Source organism: Macrobrachium nipponense, chromosome 21 (assembly GCF_015104395.2).
Source record: "Macrobrachium nipponense isolate FS-2020 chromosome 21, ASM1510439v2, whole genome shotgun sequence".
Classification (NCBI taxonomy): domain Eukaryota; kingdom Metazoa; phylum Arthropoda; class Malacostraca; order Decapoda; family Palaemonidae; genus Macrobrachium; species Macrobrachium nipponense.
This window is the reverse complement of record NC_087212.1, coordinates 6,799,117-6,811,520: the sequence shown is the minus strand read 5'-3', so window position 1 is coordinate 6,811,520 and position 12,404 is coordinate 6,799,117. Positions and strand designations below refer to the sequence as shown.

General features: G+C 42.4%; 1 protein-coding gene across 8 annotated transcripts in view; it reads right to left on the bottom strand.

The window, feature by feature from the left end:
* Positions 1-10,524, bottom strand: part of LOC135197746 (zinc finger protein 678-like) — a 28,426-nt gene extending 17,902 nt beyond the window's left edge. For 3 of the 8 annotated variants that reach the window (XM_064224807.1, XM_064224808.1, XM_064224805.1), the window contains exons 1-2: positions 10,058-10,378; positions 7,894-8,010 (exon numbers count right to left, since the gene is read on the bottom strand). The gene's annotated coding sequence lies outside the window, so the exon portion shown is untranslated. The other 5 variants (XR_010310651.1, XM_064224804.1, XM_064224802.1 and 2 more) reach the window with 5 other exon arrangements.
* Positions 10,525-12,404: the final 1,880 nt, after the last annotated feature.

Genomic DNA, 12,404 nt, shown 5'->3' with positions numbered 1-12,404 from the left:
CATAAACAGGCTCATTTGAGGTCAAAACGAACCATGCAGTTGATTCTCACCAGATTTAAACCTGGGATCCTTAATTCCTTATGCTGAAACCGTGAATGATAATTTTGTTTTGATGAATTGTTTATGTTCAAGTGACGATGACTCAAGTAATTTTGAAGGATTTTAAATACATATTTACTATTACTTACAAATTTTTTTTATTTCATAAAGTGATAAATAAAGATTTCATACCATAAGTGTTTTTGAACAATACCCGGTAAATACAAACTGTCAGAGTGAACGCATCCTTCTCAATTACTGTAATACAAATGGTTACGCAATGTTTACGCTTGCTATGCGATTAGGGTTTCTTCAAGTTACTTAGATTTTTTTCATTTTATTTAAGGTAATGGATGTTCTAATGTATTATTATTGTCGTATTACAGTGTGAAATGTTTTTAATACTGGTATTTACATACATAGTTACCTCAACAAGGCTGTCATTGTTAATAGCCAACTGTAAAGCCTGGATTCCTGTACGATATGCCAAAATAATAAAGATTCACTTTTTGTTACTGTTAGATAAGTCGACCCCCTAATTTTGGCATGTTATTTTTTGGGGCTAAAGGGTCGACCTTATACGCCGAAATATACGGTACTTCTTGCCCCAAGATTGTGTATGGCCCTAGCGAGCAGCAGATCTCATATGCCATCTTCACATCTCGCAGGGAGTGTGAAGTGAACACAGAGTTGCTTCGCTAAAACATGGTACTCAGGATGTTGCTGAGTGCCATGCTCTGTTGAAATGCTTCCGAGGCCGCGCCCTCACCTCGTGAGCATTCATAAAAAGATTTCAAATCTTTGTGCAAACACAATGAAGGAGCATTTTTGAAAGAACTCCTTACACTAAAGCCAGGGTGTTCTTCGATGTGGGCAAGTCTGGTCTTGTTCGGAACACTGCAGATTGCCCGAATGACTTAGACTTTCTGAGTTTTATGTAGATAAAACTTGAGAGACGACAGGGCACAGGACTCTCTCTGGCTCCTGCCCACTAACTTGTGCCATCCTTGCTTCCAAGCTCCTGGCCCAAGGACAAACGGGTTTTCCATTCTTAGGCCACAACGGAAGGCTTAGAGAGCACACCGCCTTGTGTTCTCTAAAGCCAAAACTTGTGACGATGGCTTAAAATCTCACTAACCCTCTTTGACGTATCTAGGGTGGTTAGAAGAAGGCCTTCCTGATCACATGCAAGAAGTTAACAGGTAGGAGAGGTTCGAATGCTTTGACATCAAGAACTTCAGACTACGTCTAAGTTCCATATTGAAAGCTTCGATCTGGACATGCACAGTCAGTCCGTCTGTAACTAAAGTCAGGTGACCGACCAGTTGACCAGTCAGACGAATCAAGGACAGCAAGGCTGTACCCTGAAGACCATAAGGCACTATTCTTCGCTGAAGGATTTGTGTCTGGACTGCCTGGGTGATTCAATCTAAGCAAACAATTGGGGGGGTGTATCAACGCAACCCAACGTCGTCAGCGACTCGAACTCCTGACTCGAGCTTCTTGGTGCCAGGAGAAAAGGAGCGAGGAGCAAAAAGGCGATTCAGTCCCGAAGGAAGAATGCCTGACAGTCCAACCTGGTCTCATGTTACACGATCATCGGGGGTGTATAAACGCAACCGACTTCGTCAACAAGAAACTCAGGGCTACTATATGTCGCCTGATCTCGCACGAGTGTCTGACTCCGAGAAAACAGGTGAGACAAAAAGTAGATGGTGAGCGAGTTTCGAGATTCCACAGAACTCAAAGATCGTGAAGGGCTTTGTTGTTTGACAGACGCAAATCTCTGAGCCCAAAGGCCGTCAACAACATATTTGCGTATTCTTTAATAGTTGTGACTGCCAGCTTATCCCATTCTTCAGACGGAAATGGAAGACGGTAATCTTATTCCTGTCAACATCTCGATAGTCTGAACGTAGTCAGACTCAGAGCGGAGAGGTTATAGGTACCTTTCGAGTTAGAGTAGACCGACTCTCTCGGAAAAAGGTCCTTGGAAGGTGAACTAGGAAGGATGTGACCTCTGTGAATCCAGGATCCTGAAGGCCAACATGGGGCAATCAGCGTCATTGTCGCTCCCTGTGACGTCATAAATCCTCTTATTACATTTCCTAAGCGATTGAAAAAGGGGAAAAGACTAAACATCCATCCCTGTTCAATATCATAGGATGGCGTTTAATGGTACCGATCCCGGATCGAGAATAAGGGGGAGCAGAGAAGAAGCCTCTTCGTCCTCAACATATCGAAGAGAAGAATGAAAGGGCGTCCCTAAAGTCTCCACAACTCTCAACTTACTTCTAAAGAAAGATTCCACTCGGAAGTCGATCGAGACGATTCGTACGGACTTTTGCAATCCTGTAACGAACCTCTAGAGGATCGTTACATTCTACGCCTGTCGTTATAATAGGCTCTTTCTCGTAAACTCAAACAGGGACCGAGAGAAGATACTTCTTAAGATATGAGAGAGCTGTGGAATATCAGAGTTGATCTGGACCACTGGTTCCAAAAACTCGTTTCGAGGACTGGAGGGACGACCGAATTGCTTTTACTCTTTCAGATTAAGATCCAGGACATCTGAAACCCTATCCAGATGACCGGCACCTTCTTTCTATCACCTCAGGTGATAGACGCACTGAGAGATGTTCAGAATCATTCCTAGATCTTGAATAATATTTCAGTTTCCCGGTAGGAAAAACTGTGGAGGTCTGAATTGCAGTCTATTCGGGGAAAGGGGAAACAAACTTCTTCAGGAAGGAAATGATCCCCAGCAAGCTCATCCATTCCCTCCCCGAGTAATGCTTACTTCCCTAATAAGGCTGCGCTTTGCCTATGCAGGAGAGCATATAAAGTGCAATGTTGCGGTAGACTCGTAGTTCTATACCGTGCAGTAACGAGCACCGAAAGGATTAAGAGATAACTCTGTTGAACATAGTAAGGCAAAACGAATGCAACGTTTATTCATTCACGTAAGAAATCCCCTCAATCTTAGGCTAAAGTCCGTGATTGTAGGACAGAGATACAGTTAGTCAGTCAATCCCGCAGGAGAGACGTAACCGCCAGCACAGAGATACGGTTAGCCAGTCAATCCCGCAGGAGAGAGAAACGTAACCTACCGCGCATGACAGCGCACGATCTGTTACTGGCTCGGTTGGACTGGAGGAAAGACACAGCAGCAGCCAGCAGCTTACGAACGTCGTCTCTTAACTTTATGTCTGGGTTGCCAGCTACCCTATTCTACGAAGAAATAGGTCCGTTATTTTTGAGCAGAAAGAGACTCTCAAAGCTGGTATATTTAAGCGAAACAGAAAACGCTAAATATATAGATGCGTTTGTGTCGTCAGAACACTACCATACAACGGTAAAAGATAAATCAGAAACTCCTGGAAGGCTGCAGGGAGTAACGATTAAATGTCCTTAAAATAATAGACAACAGACCTCTCGGTTGCCATCCGAAGAGGTAACTACAGCAAGCGTATATGACTTGAACCAACCAGTAGTAAAATAACGCAAGGCAAAATATGATATATCACAATAAAGTTTGTTCATACTTACCTGGCAGACATATATATATAGCTGAATTCGGAAATACAGCTACATACATATCTGACAGGCAAGTTTCATGAACAAAACTTAGAGAATCGAAGCAGACAGCTCAAGCTTCTTATTATTGGACATAAGCGTTCATTGACGTAGTCTACAAGTCTATTTCTTGTACGAGTCTGCGAATGACGAATGAGAGCTCTTCCGAATCTTGTCAATAAGAGCTTATTCGCTTATGCAATATCAAGTTAATGAGATGTTTGTCAATGAGAACTAACCCATTTACGGGACAAAGAGATATTTTGTCAATGAGGGGATACCCACTTACTTGACAAAACGATAGTGTATTGTCAATGGGGGAAAGTCACTGAATTGACAAAACGTAATCCAGGAAGTCGAGCATTTTATTTTTCCGATTACCGTCTCAAACGAGGAAGGGGCAAGAATCCTGTTAAGAGACTGGGCTTACAGCAGGTAGAACGACGATGTTCAATTCGGCAGTGTAGTCCCGACTAGAAACTAACAAAAACTATCATCTGAAAAACCCTTTCAGATGGGCTAAAAAGCTTGCAAAATTATCCTGGGAAGAGGAAGAAACTCTCCAACCAGCTTCCTCTCCCGTATCACAACAAATGCCTGCTAAAGCTTAAAATTTATTGGCAGTATGGCAAAGGAAGTCCTGTCTTGCGCTTTCCTGAAGAGCGTCCTTTTGATGAGTGCCTTTGCAAGAATCCTACTGAACGTTGCCGAGAGTCCTGACGTGCAGGACGTCGAGCCTTTACATAACCCGTAACTGCCTTATCGCAAAGTCTTGACTGCGGTAGAGAAAACGAGATCTTCCCTTGAGCTTTCCTTAACTCCATCCACCTTTGCGAAAAGCAATATAATATTGACAGAGACCTCTTGAATTCACGAAACCCGAGGTCTTGCTAGGTTTCGAAGACGAAGTTGTCTGTTCACTTTAAGCTTCCTCCGAAGCACTGCTTACTTCACATTCTTGAGGCTCAAATCTTAAACAAGAGCTTGAAGAGTTCAACAGAAACGTTCAGCCAGGAGACAAACCTGGCGTGCGCTGGCGCGCGCCTGGCGTCCATTCGAGCGTCCCGTTCAAGCCGCGTCAAAAGAAGCGTGCAGAAAAGCGTCACGCTCGTGACAGGCGTCAAAACAAGCGAAAGAAACTGCCTTCTTTTTCATATTTCTCGGTGGAAAGACGTACACGTGATCAGGCGACGTTCGCCTTCTTACTTCTCACTGAAACGCATAACGAGAGAGAGGGGACGTGAAGCGTCCTCTTCTATAAAGCTTCTTAGAGGGCGCGAGTCCTTCCGAGAGCTCCAACCCTTGCGCGGGGAGGACGCCTCGGAGGACGAGAAGCAATCCTTCAGGATTCGTGCACATGCACGCACTTTGGCAGTCTGGGGATTTTACCAGAAACTGCCGAAGGCACGCCAGATCGGTGGGGGTTCCTCGTAACCCTCCTTCGGCTTTCGACATGCCCTCTCCCCTGTGGTCCTGGGAGTCCGACAGAGGCCTAGACGTAGAGGCATTATAAGGCCGATCTGACGCACCCTCCACTACACAAGGGGCACTGTCACTGCACTTAGCCACTTCACTATTGCTCTCTAAAGCAAGCACTTTCGATTCTAAGTTACGAATCGAAAGAGTATAAGAGAAAGGGCAATAACCTCTACAGACACTGTTTTAGGGCCCGAAGGCAACACTACAGGGTTAGGAGTAACAATAACAGAAGTAGCACTCTTCACACAATGAAGGAGAGCGATCACCTCTCGCAGACATTCATATAACCCCCCCCGTAGTCGTAGCCCGGCCATACTACAGGGTTAGGCAAAATAAAGTCTACAGGAAGTTAGCAGTTTCACTACCCTGACTTTTGGTTACTGATTAATTGCGTACATAACGAAATCATAACTTTTTCCTTGTACAGAATTAGACATGTTTTACTGGATTAATTGCGTACATACGAATCATACTTTTTCCTTACGGAATTAGACATGTTTACTGATTAATTGCGTCAAATACGAATCATACATCTTCCTTACGGAATTAGACAAAGTCTCACACTCCTACATGACAAATCTCAAGAACGAAGCAAGACCCATACCCCTCGTGCATACCAAGTGCGGATCTACCGAAGCTTTCGGTAGCCACACCCTATCTTTGCAGACAACCCCCTCTGAAACTAGCCTGACTAGATTCAGATATCTTATGCAAAAATGAATCAAATTCAAATCAATTTAAGATAGCGTATGCCTAGCCACAAATCCAAGTAAATAAATCAAAAGAAAATTAGGATACTTAGCGGCAATGAAGTTTCCAAAATCCTAAGACGGAGGTACTGAAAACAGGTGTTTTCAGCACCGGCGACAGAATAATTATGAATAGAAAATGGGAATGGTTCCTGATACCCGCCTCCCAGCGGCGGGAATGGGTACTAACCCCACCTGGCCGACCACTGCGTGTGTCGGAAGCTTTTTAAATTCTGTCGGACTTCAGAAATACAGTTACAGTCAGCGCCCCTTGTGATTTCACACCCTCCCTCGGGAAATCACAGCTGTCGCTTTTGGGAGTGGTCTTGAAATCGAGCAAAAAAATCGAGAGAGAAAATTGACTATATGGCCACCTCAAAGCTTAATGTTTCCACTTAATCGGGGGAAACTCATGATTTATCGATCCAGTTATGATCATTGCCTTCTGACCTTTGTTGGGGAGTGTCGCACGTCTGAGGGGGCTCTGTAGAGATCGCTATTTCGCTAGTTATTTTTTTGTAACCATGCCTGGGGCCATACTAGTCGTGATAACATAATAAGAATCATTGAGTGTTATAAGGTAGGCCTGAGTTCAAGTGAAATAAGTGCTCAAGTGAATGTACAGAAGCGTACAGTGCGTAATATTATTGCCAAATACAAAGCCAGTGGGGAGAAGGAAATTCCTGTACACAAACATGGTGGCGGTGTTCCCAAGAAGCAGTCCCCACGTGCCTTACGTTTCATTAAAAACAAACTTGAAGCTAATCCCATGTTAACAGTTAAACAGTTGAAGGAAACCTACCCAAAAATGCTTGGTGAAACGAGTGTTAGGACACTTCAGAAACGTATAAGTGGAGATTTAGGATTTAAGGAAGTGAAAGCAAAGAAGAAACCACTCGTCTCAGAGAAACAAAGGAAGGCAAGGGTTGTTTTTTGTAAGAAGGTTAGGGAGTGGCCGCTAGAGGGGGTACGAAAGATCCTTTTCACAGACGAGGCTGCATTCTACATTTCTGACCCCGCAGGGCAAAAGGTCTGGGTCAAGAAGGGTGGCGATCCTTATCACCCCAAAGCCACTGCTAAGACGGTCAAGTACCCCGCTTCTTTGATGGTCTGGGGTGCATTTGGATATGGTGGAGTTGCTGATCTTGTTGTTTTACCAAAGGGACAAACTGTGAATGCCAACGTGTATTACGAGATCCTGAACTTGTACTTGCCCGACGCTTTTGAGAAGACTGGCACTGAAATCCTGCAACAAGATGGTGCCCCTTGCCACACTGCAAAAATTATTAAGCATGTGTTGGGGATTGTGATGTTAATACATAAAGACTGGCCTGGCAACTCCCTGACTTATCACCCATTGGGAAAATCTTTGGGCCATAATGAAAGCCAACTTCGGAACAAGGACACGTCAACAGTGCCAAAACTTGAGGAGGCCCTGAAGAGTGCTGGGCTGCCCTTGACCCCCAAATCTGCCGTACCTCATTGATAGCATACAAATAGGGTCACAGAAGTTATCAAGAGGAAAGGACTACCTTGCAAATACTAGAAGATTAATTGGTGAGTGTTCACATAAAGTTTTAATGCATTTTTTTTTCTGGATTATGTTTTTTCATATTGCAACGTAGGGGTGTGAAATGACGAGGGGCGCTAACTGTATATATATATCTGACAGGTTAAGTTTCATGAACAAACTATAACAATTACTAAGGATGATATCAAAGGAATGAAGAGCAGTCAGTATTAACTGAATTTTCACTTAACAAAGGCTCGACAGCACATTGAATTAAGTATTGTGGGGCACAGATAAAGGAAATTGCTCGGATTAGGAAATTCACACCAAATATTATTCACATGGCTGTTACATATTTGTTTATCCAAATATCAACCACGGCTTCAAATACATAATCAAATCTCACACATATCTCATATAAGGTAACAAGGCAGAAAACAGTGGTTTGTATGTTGTATGAACATGTATCCATGAATTCCAAATTTCGGCATAGCCTGCAGTCTTTTATAACTAGACAATCAAGAAAAGAAATATATTTACCTTTGCAAATGGTTAAGTATAACCAAATCCAGCCATCCACATAAGCCCTTAGTAGTGTAGTTAGTATTTTGATGCATTCAGCACATTTCTGAATATCCTTGGTAACATCATTTGCTTCTGTAAATACAGCAAGAGAAAATTTTCATCAAAATACACAATCAAAATCATTAGAAAATACAAAAAAACTATTTTTAAACATCAGTTTTATATTACTCTAAACTCCAAACAGAAAGAAAAAAAAACAACACAAATCTAAATTCCCATCAACCTACCATAGGCCAATACTTTTTCTTATTGCACAGGGAATCTGTCGGCTGACTCAGGTATGATTATAACAAAACTCTTGTTTTGTGTATACCTAGGAATCACAAATTACTTTTAAAATTTGGTATTTATTAGTACAGAAATACAAATCATTACCTTTTAATTTTGGAGACACTTCCTATTAGGGAGCATAATCTCTCAACTGACTGACATGTTGCTTATCCATAAAGAAATGCTGTTCCCTGTCATAATAATGAGGAAGGGAAATGCTTTGTTAGTTCATATCTCTTCTACATTTACCAATTCCCATCTGGAACTGTGGCAAATACTGGTACCCAATATTATACAATTTCATGATAGTACATATATAAATATGTAAAGTACTATACCATTACCTTCTTTTTCATAGCATCCTAGGTCAGGTTAGGTTCGGAAAGGTCCAGAGGGACAAAGCCTGCACCATTTAAGAATATAAAGGGCGTTAAGGTAGGTTACAATTCCTCTCTCTGTTTTACTCAACTGACGCCTGTGGCGCTCCCCCCAAAAGCCAAGTTTCCCTAAGGGACTCCCCGTTATGGTTGCACTTGATAGGAAATGTGCAGTGAAAGCAATGCAAACTAATAAAAATAACATGCAAAATCTCTGAAAACTAAAATTCCATACAGAACTCCACTATGGTAAATTGTGAAATTAGCTACACAATGTAAGCAGGCTATAGGTATGAAGTTATTGTTGGAAACAACTGAGTGAAAATCAGCAAAAAGGGTGGGTATTTGTAAAATAGCGGATAAGGCACAGAAAATTAGGATGCGGTGGTCTAGCCTTTGTCTGCAGGGACAAGGAATCTCTGGTAAAAGAAAGCCTTTGGCCGTGGAGGGTTACACAAAGTAGGGAAGGGTTACTAGAAAATCAGGTGGCACGACGTAAAGGGTAAACGACTGAAACGGTGACGTAGCAGCCACCGATCCCGGAATACCAGTATAGATCTACCAAGTACTTGAATTTCATTGCCATGAACATCATTCAAGAGTTGTGGCCCATCCAGGCAGCACACCAAGGCCTGTGTGCTCCTCTCAAAGTGTTGTCTTCTAGATTGCGAAATAATGGCATAATTTAAGATCTTTTTCAGGAACACCAAGTGACCGCATTCCAAGAAGGGTGGCCGCTATGTTGCCGCTTGGTCATTTACCCCAGTGACATGAAATCGCTGGGCGTAGTAAGTAGTAGTACACAGGCACCCAAGATAGACTTTCCTATATGGAGAAGGAAGGACTCGAGCGCCCAACCCCACAAGAAGATGGGATTACGGCGGCTGGACGAAGAAGACCCATCCAAGCATAGCCCATCCTGTACCTTGGTAAGCTTATTTAGTTTAGTAGATCTAGCTAAGATAGTACTAGGTATTCCATGGCGGCCTTGACTATGGCAGTGAGGTTTTTTTTTTCTATGCAGTTTTGCCTAGCCATCTCTGTCTAGGGACCGACTTGTGACATGGCTCCTTGGAGACCTCACGCATACCTACCTAGCCTAAACCTCAACTCCGTTGGGATAGGTAGTAGCCTAACCACCTTAGGCCAGACTCCTTAGCCTGTTGGTAAGGGTTCTTGTACTTAAGGGCAATACATAAATTATACATTGTTAAGTGTTTTACGTAGATAAGTTTTCAGCAGTAGGACCTAGGTACTAAAGCCTGATAAGACTTGGCGTAGCCCAGCCTTAGGTTCGTACCGTAAATGGCAGGCTAGTAGCCTAGGACCTCTCAGCAATCAGGTCCTACAGGATCATTTCCGTGGTATTTACTATATAGTCTATCAATCGAAACCATATAAATATTAAAATTTGCATAGTAATTTCTTTGATATTTTACAATGACACAACTGACAACTCATAATAAACTTACCCTAGCTAAATGTACTTTAATTAGGACGACGGCCTTCTTGGCTTATTCTTCTTCTTCCTTCCCTTTGTGTTGAGAAGCTGGGTCGCTTACTTCTTAACTAGCGGCTTCCAACTTCACAAGGCTATTGTCAGCTAACATTTGCCAAACAGCAAATGAATTATTGAACATAAATTCTATAAGTAAACAAGCCAGCAACGCCTGTCGTTTAAAGCATCCTTGTAGTTTGCTTTATGTTTTCATACCGTTGCACCTGATGTGTCCTCTCTACTATATCTATGGTCCTCTCCTCTGCTCTACTTACTGAAGAGACGAAAACAAACATAACCTTTCCTAGAAAGCCAAGTCCTGACCTAACCAAACCGTACATTACCTTCCTAACCTCACTAAGGGCGCCCTGACCCGCTCAGAAGAGGAAGAGAAAGGTGCCGTGGAGGAAATGCTGCATTTGCGTTGAATGGGGTGAAGAATTGGTCAGTTGGGAAGGGCTAAAATATTAAGCTTGGATTAGGGATAGAAATTAATACGTCAACCCAAAGCAGGTGGTTCAAAGAAATACAAGCACATAAGCAGGCATAAAGCCGCTGAAAGAAGGACTGGGATACCTGATAAAAGAATAATTGTCATAGTGAATGAAGCAGTTATGCAGCGAAGTTTTCTGCTCAGGGGTTCAATTTAGATATTAAAATATGAATGTGACAGTGGCCGTGGTGACGCCTCTCTCTCTCCATTCTAGAGAGAGAGAGAGGCTTGTGACAATTAGAAGAGTTTTATTAATCCACCACAGAAGTACGGTGAAGTTCACTGTCTGGTGTTAAGCCTATGCAGTAATAACCGAACACGCCTAATGGTCTCAGCTAGGCTTGCAGGACCTTTATCCTGGTCTTTTATGGATGATTTGGCTCTAAAATCAAGCTCTAATTCTTTCAACGGTGATGCTATTATATATGTAGGTATATAATTGACCCGATGTTTCAAGAACATAAAACTTATCGAAGTCACTGGGACGTAGTTTACAAAAGCAAGCCAGATTTTAAATTTTTCATGGAGTTATAAGCTCTTTCCAATCAATCTTATTTGCTGTCGTGAGGTGCTCTTCAATTTAGGCTAAGCCTCGAAATGTTGGTCTATTGGGTCATTGGTCCTGCTATTCACCTCGCCAACAAAAGGACCAATGCTCGATTTTGGGCGAGTCTGAGCACTTCAGGCCCACTTGATAAATCCCTTTCTGTGTTTGTTGATCTAGGCATTGAATTTGTACTTGCTGGTAGTTGAACAATTGGCATTGGTGGTAGCATAAAGTGCTAGACTTAGTGAACACTGAAGCAGACGCATGAGCGAGGTGCTCGCTATAGGTATGCATACCGTATAATCAATTCACTCGAATTGCAAGAGTAAGAATGCTTTATTTGTATATAGAATTTGTTATGCAAACGCTATTTTTTCAACCTACGTAATCCATAATTAAGCCCCTGGTTTTTTTATATTCCCAATCTGGTTGCCCGCAAGGGTTTGTTTGCTATACAGTGGTATGATATACCTATAAGCTAGTTGTCGATTCAACGCAATATATGAGAGTTTATTGACAGTTTCATTTAAATCTTCAACTACTTCTGTAGCCTCAGCCAAGCCAAAGGTTCGAGATGGGGTTAACTCATTCACTTGGTTTGGGTTTGGTCAGTCTGCGTCGGCGAGTTGCCTAGTATGTATATTTCCCCCACCCCCGAGCGGGCGACTATTTATTATAAGAAAACAACAAGAAATAAATACACAAATAATACGAACGGTCAATTGAGATCTATTATATGGGAAGTCCATTGGCATTCCTTTCAGCTGTGTTGTTTACGAACCTGGAGAGCTAAGGCGGTTTCTGGCATCAGTTTTGACAGGCGGCGAGGGTGCATTCAATGAGCGCCTGTGCAATTCAGGTGCCAAATGTGAAATAAGAGTTTTATCATCTTCAGTGTTTGAAAAGTTAACAGTTATCCATCGTGATAAACGACGATCGAATAACTTTTTCATTGATTCTTTCTTCTGTCGACGAGAGTCGAGGATTTCAAAACGATGCTGCATATGTCCATAAAATGTGTGAATTATTAGTTTTATAACACTGAAACGACCTAGTAATGTAGGATTTGCTTTAAATTTCATAATGTCGGTAAAATGAATAATCTGGAACCATATTGGAACGATCATAATCGAAGTGCCGTCGTAACCGAACCGTATTTTTTAAGGCGATTAAAATACAAACTGGCGAACTCAGGAGCTCTACTGGTTAGGGTGGGGAGAAAACAGCTGAGCTGAGCTAAGAGAGCGACTCAAGTGTGCATCAATAGTCCAGTGAGTAAGG